At 47.9% G+C, this 6,986-nt stretch overlaps 1 pseudogene; it reads left to right on the plus strand.

Annotated features, from left to right (window-relative positions):
* The first annotated feature begins 450 nt into the window (after nt 1-450).
* On the plus strand, nt 451-3,211 carry LOC147904588 (putative pentatricopeptide repeat-containing protein At3g01580; annotated as a pseudogene).
* Nucleotides 3,212-6,986: the final 3,775 nt, after the last annotated feature.

A 6,986-nucleotide genomic window follows, 5' to 3' on the forward strand; every position in this document is an offset into this window, starting at 1 on the left:
CACATAGAGCTCCTTAATCGCAGACGCACAACCAACACATAGAGCCCGTCAATCATAGATAAACCAGCACACCCAAGAGCATTAAATCTGGAGCCGGACATTGAAGAACCAGAGCGTGAAGCACAAGACACGGTTCCACTTCAGTGTCGAGAGAAGAACGACGAAACCAAAATGACACACGCATGCGAATGAACATTCAAAATCTCTAATAACCATAGACGCATGAATCACCAACCAATAAAAATCCACCAACATGCACAAACCCACATGGCACCACTACTCACAAGCATAAGCGCAACCGAACTCACGCCAAACTAAGCATTAAAAAAACTGCTGATTGACACGTGTTGGTCAAGTCGCCCATGCTGCCAGTTCGCGCTTTCCTTCGGAGTCTCAACGCTCGGGAAATGCAATGGTCCGCATGTCCAGCCACTTCCCGGCCGGCCGTAAGAGCGTCCTGCCACTTGGCATATCATTAGGAGCAACTTTTTGCAAATGGAGAGGAGCTGAAAAGATGGAACATCTCCAAGCCAGCAGCTTCACCATGAGCAGTTCTGATCGATTTCCAATTTCCAGAAAGGAACACAAGCTACATGGCAGATGGCGAGGTTGCAGTACAAGAGAACAGCGTTAGAAAACGCACTACTATGGAGTTGTGCAGACATCACGATGATAGCACGATTTTTATTCTCACAGACTTCGTATATAACGCCATGACGGTGTAGATTTAAGGTATATAATGAGTGCCATCGGAAAGAGTTCTGTTTATGACGACACCCATTTCTGGGTCTTGGTTTTGATTGCGGTGATGCTTCACGGACCGAGAGCTTATAGGAATACTTCACTCATCCTTTTCAGTGATGGAACAACTGGAAAATCGAAAGCGTGCAACTATGCTTGGCAAACATGTAAATTGGCTAGTGTGACGAGTCTGTTCTGAATCATCAAGATCTGCAGATGTCACGCATGAGATGACCCAAGAGTCGCTATGGATAGACGGCCCGTACAATCCAGGTTGGATGAACGGCATGCTCGAGAAACAGGAGTCAAGAAACAAAGGAATGCACACGGGGAAGGCATCCATTGGTCAGGCCTGGTCGAACTTGCAAGACCGTGGCTTGATGGAGTGTGGCAGTGCCAGCTTCAGTGCTGGACCACAGGTGAATGCATTTAAAGCACAAGAACTTTTAGGGAAGAGCGGCCTGGAAACGCTTTCCTTAGAGGAGGCCCTCACGTCTATTGAACGGATGCGCCAGAAACCTTCGGTTCAGAACCTTACTTGCATCTTGCATAAGTGTAGAACAGAGAAAAATATAACTTATACCAATCGCTTGTACGCCTACATATGCAAAAGTGGGTTGGACTATCATAGATCTCTTGGGAACTACCTCGTGCCAATGCTGGTGCAAGTTGGAAGAATATGTGATGCTCAGCAGGTTTTTAACAGGTTGGTCGATCGGAATGTCTATTCGTGGACTTCTCTAATCATGGGTTATATTGAATGTGGGGAATCACAACAGGCCCTCGAGCTTTACCAGAAAATGCAAGAGGACTCTGTACATCCTAGCAAGTATACCTTTGTGGCCCTACTGAAGGCTTGTTCAAGGCTAAAGGATGCAGATAAAGGCCGAGAAATACACACTGAGATTGCTAGAGAGGGGTTGGAAAGAGATCTTATTGTTGGGAACACCTTGGTGGATATGTATGCCAAATGTGGCTTGCTTGCAACAGCATGCAAAGTGTTTGACAAGCTGCAAGTTCAAGACGTAGTCTCGTGGACTACAGTAATTGCAGGATATGTAGAACATGGTCTCGGTGAGGAAGCACTGAACTGCTTTCAACAAATGCAACTAGAGGGTATCTCTCCAAATGCTGTCACATTTGTTTGCAGCTTGAAAGCTTGTGCCAGCGTAGGAGCTATGGACAAGGGCCGAGAAATACATGCTGAGATTGCTAGAAAGGGTCTGGAAAGAGATCTTTTTGTTGGCAGCACCTTGGTGGATATGTATGCCAAATGCGGCTTGCTTGCAAAAGCGAAGGAATCTTTTGACAAGCTACCAGTTCGAAATGAGGTCTCATGGAATGCATTGATTGCAGGATATGCCGAGCAGGGGCTTGGTGAGGAAGCACTGAACTATTTTGAGCAAATGCAAATGGAGGGTCTCTCTCCAAATGCTGCCACGTTTGTTTGCAGCTTGAGAGCTTGTGGCACCATAGGAGCCCTAGACAAGGGCCAAGAGATGCACTCCGACATTGCCAGGAAGGGGTTGGAAAGAGATCTTATTGTTGGGAGTATCTTGGTGGATATGTATGCCAAATGTGGCTTGCTTGCAAAAGCACAGGAAGTGTTTGACAAGCTGCGAGTTCGTAATGAGATCTCATGGACTGCACTAATTGCAGGATACACAGAACGTGGACTTGGTGAGGAAGCGCTGGTCTGTTTTGAACAGATGCAGCTGGAGGGTGTCTCTCCAAGTGCCGTCACATTTGTCTGCAGCTTGAAAGCTTGTGGTAGCATAGGAGCCATAGACAAGGGCCGAGAAATGCATGCCAACATTGCCAGAAAGGGGCTGGAAGTAAATCCTTTTGTTGGCAGCACCTTGGTGGATATGTATGCCAAATGTGGCTCACTTGCAAAAGCACAGGAAGTGTTCGAAAAACTGCCTGTTCGAAATGGTGTGTCATGGAATGCATTTATTGCAGGATATGCCCAGCTAGGAGAAAGTGAAATTGTTTTCCAGATGCTTGAGAGAATGAGAGGAGAAGGCATAAACCCAGGTGGGGTCACATTTTCTATTATTCTCACAGTTTGCAGTCACATGGGTCTTGTTGATAAGGGTCAGAATTACTTTGAGTCCATGAGCAAAGTTTATGGTGTCACTCCAACTATTGAGCACCACACTTGCATGGTGGATCTCCTTTGCCGTGCAGGCCAATTAGACAAGGCATTAACAATGGTGAAGAAGATGCCTTTCCATCCTGATAATGTGGTGTGGCATACGTTGTTGGGTGCTTGTCAAAAGTGGGGTCATGTGGAGCTTGGAAGACTGGCGTTTGACCATGCAGTGCAATTGGATGAACAGGATGCTGCATCTTATGTCTTGATGTCTAACATATATGCAGATGCTCACATGCAGGAGGAAGAGAAGATTGAGGCAACGAGAGTGAAAGAACAAGCATGGGAAAAGCCAGAACAGAGATGGTGGACTGATATTGGCAGTATTATGGCACATCCATCCACTGCCTAGTATGATGCGTATTGAGATAGCTAGCTAATCTTTCTTGCCTCAAAGGATAGTTGGCAAAGCAGGGCAGCTAAGGGGTTTCCAAAGACAGGAAAGACAGTGTGGGCTGCCACATACAAGATATTGTGGGTTGCCATGCACCCAGCTACGCAAACAAGTAGGCCACCATGCACGAACGGGCAGGACAGATAGGACACCCTACAGTGCCATTCTGGCAGCTACATCAGTAATGGATAGGCTACTCTGTGGAGTAACAGAGGGTGGCACAGCCAGCACACCAGTACTACAGCCCAGTTGGTCCGACTGGCAGGCATTCAGTTTGGGGCAATCAAGCCTCCTTGTCAACCTGATGGGGAGGTTTGCACAGCCTACATATGCAGGAGAGGAGGCCCTGATTGAGAATCAGCCTTCAGGCAGTCCCAGCCTCCATCGACGGTAGGATGCCATAGATTCCAGCATTTGTGCACATAATCCAAGTATTATATCTTCAACAGCCGGTAAACACGGTCATGGAGCAGGTTATGGGGACGTATAGGAGCAGATGTACATAGCTCCTGGGGATACATATAGCCAAGCATAGCACTGCAAGTCCATGAGGGCTTGAGTGCCCCTGGATGAGAAGCACAACAGAGCCTAGACATGAGCAAGCCAAGGCACGTACAGGGTAGTTCATCCTCAGCAGACCAGTAGGACTTCCACATGGCCTAGAGATGTCTTCATAGCTTCAAAAGCAACTGTGACAGTCGGCCAGATGGAGCAACTCTTAGATTGCCCTCGGGACTAGAGCTGAAAGCCGAGTGGCTATTGTCAGTAGGTAGCCTTATTAGGCTTGGAGGAACAAAGAGGTCCATTGTGTTTACCCATTTTGGGCAATAATATAATTTCAGCAAATACTTTGTTTGGAAAAAGGAGACAAGGCTGCAGCCCAATAGCGTAATCGCCAGATAGGTAATCTATCATGGCTTTGTTTCAATGTTGTTGGAACTTGAGGAGTCGTCATACTAATTTTTCATGTCAGGGAGTGTGGTATCCAAGATCATGAAGGCTGAGAGATCCATTTTTTGTAGTTGGGGCATTGACAATCAATCTCGTCAAACTATTGGATGAATCCCTCCAAGTTGGCGGTCTGTGGTTGGCATCGTTGTAGCCACCATAACTCATCATGATCAATCCTAATCAAAGAGCAGTTGACCGAATAACAAATGCTTTCACATTTTACTTGCATGGATGATTGCGAGAGTTCTATGACATACATAGTCTACTTGATCTCTATAGGAAACAGATTGCGGCCCTTGAATGTTACGGGATGATCTATGATCTCTCCTATGACTGGTGTTGGTCGTCACGATCCAGGAATGCTGATGTCGTGATTGCGAGCTTACCAATCACTTTGGTCCTTGCAGTTAAAGCTGACTGATGCTTATTAGTCTTCCATTCCTGCAACACACTTGTAAGTTGTGATGGTTAATGCAATCCTTGGGTGCTGTGATTTAAGCTTGGATACCATGACATGGTAGGTTCTCTGCTTTGTGCACCTTCTTTGACTGTGAACATAATGAGTCTATTTGAAAACTGTATGTTCAGCTTGTTTGTGTGCTGTTTTGTATGTCCATCTTTCCAGGTGCTTATAGAAAGACCTTCTAAGCATTTCAATTATGATTGTGATGATTGCAGTATCTAGTGAATCTTTTGCTTTCCTTGGCTCTATTTACACACTCTGGATTGATATCACACATTGCAAAATGTGTTGATAAAGTAATCATCTGAATCTTCGATTAGAAGATGGAATGGGTACTAAAATAGTTGTAGGATTCTCAAAGTATGATATAGTTTTATCGATGGTCACATACTCAGAGGCAATCACTTTTCTTTAATGGATTAGTCTTTGACTCTTTTGAAATAACTTGTGAAAATACATTTAATTAATTTGACATTCAATTTGTTGTAGAGCTCCTATAGAATGTGTATAGGAAAGAGAACCAAGCACTTTAAAATGATTCCTGAAGGCTTAATTCCCATAGGAGCTTCCATTGAAGTTATGTTATGCAAGATGCCACTGGACTTTTGTCCATCAATCCTGCCAGATGGCGCGACCATGGTAGCCGAGGGTGGAACTGGATGCTCACCCATCACGAGACTGCAACGAGCCACCCAAATGTTCCACGCAGTGATACTGGCTACCACCTCCCAAATGCTGTCCTCCAGAGGAGAAAGGGGGGCTAGGCTATGAGGAGGGACTGCCTCATGGAGCGCTATCCTCTGAATGCTTTGACCTTGTATCCGGTAGGCTGGGGAGATCTCGTCAATCTGGAACGTGTATCCTCCCTCCGTCAACCAGGCCACCATCCCCCAAGTGTCATCCCTTTGAAGACTCTGCATACGGGTCATGATCCTGAGGGCTCCCATCCAAATCCTCGCTGCTCTACGATAGCTCCAAAGGCAATGCGGAATCGTCTTCAGGAAACAACCAAAGCAACAATGGCACTGCCCCTCCACTCGCATCTGCTCCAACCACGGTCCCATGGGAAAGCCTCCGTGGGCGGCCAGCCAAAAGTAGGAACGGACATCCCGGGGCACTCTTTGGGTCACCCAATGCTGCTCCCTCGAGGGGGTCCACCTCGAACAGTCCATCTGAAGCCTCCTGCCAATCCGTGTGGTGTAGGAAAAGAAGGGCATCTCATCCATCTGCTCGGCAAGGCCACCCCTAGAGGGCCAGAACCACTCTCGCGGATCCCACTAGACCTCCCTCAAGGGTCTACCCTCCCATAACCAGAGGCGCCATCTGGGGGCATCCTGCTCTGAAATACTGGCAGGGTCAATGTGCCACTCCTTCCCCAAACGTCCCACCACTCTGATCATTTGCCAGTGAATTTTGATGCATTTGCTAGTGAATCCCATCAAGACTCCCATCCATCTCAAGGTCTCTCTCAGTGAGCGGATGAAGTAGGCCTCCAGGTCCTACACAGTAGAAGCCGGGGTGCGTGCTGCCTCGCCACATCATCATCCTCAAAGGGACACGAGTCCAAGAAAACTACCCCAACCAAATGCTGTCCCTCCAAACATGAAGTCCCTCCCACCAGGACTCAGGGATGGCTAGGTCGATCTCTCTTATCCGATGCCTTTCCTCTCGCAGATGCGCTAGGGCGCCAAGCCTCACCTCTGCCTCTATGGGTAATCTGCTCCATTTGCCAAAAGACCTGGCCGGACCATAGTCCCACTATGCCCAACCAATGTGTGTCCGCTGTCCAAGCGTATCGCCCCTCCTGATCTCAGATCTCTGGGTGCCACATAAGGGGCAAACGCTCGAACTCCTCTCTACATTTGGGCGGAGCACGAATGAGACTCCCTGCTAGTCTCTGCCAGACCTTGTGAAGGCTCCACATCAAGGGGGAACCCTTCCCTATAAGGGGGGCCTCTGAGAAGATCGACCTGTGTGAAGGTTGCCACTATCCTCCGGTGCGTGGGGCGTTCTTGAGAAGCCCTCTCTGTAAGAGGAGCTTCCAAGGCTTTGCACCTGGGGTGAGGCCGTGAACAACCAACTTGCCCAGAAGGGCTCTGCTCTGCATCTTCAGATCTATGATACCCAAGCCTCCCAGTGCCTGTGGCATGATCACCATCTGCCAAGAGACCCGGGCTAGGGGAAGCTTGGCTAAGCTCCAGTAGAGAAGCTTGCGCCGAACACTCTCAAGGACCGGGGCAATCTGCTACTTGGCAACTGAGGTATCTCGCTGTCTAGCCCCG

This window comes from Dipteris shenzhenensis, chromosome 2, assembly GCF_047967505.1.
Source record: "Dipteris shenzhenensis isolate YYH24624 ecotype China chromosome 2, Dip_SZ_1.0, whole genome shotgun sequence".
NCBI classification, from domain to species: domain Eukaryota; kingdom Viridiplantae; phylum Streptophyta; class Polypodiopsida; order Gleicheniales; family Dipteridaceae; genus Dipteris; species Dipteris shenzhenensis.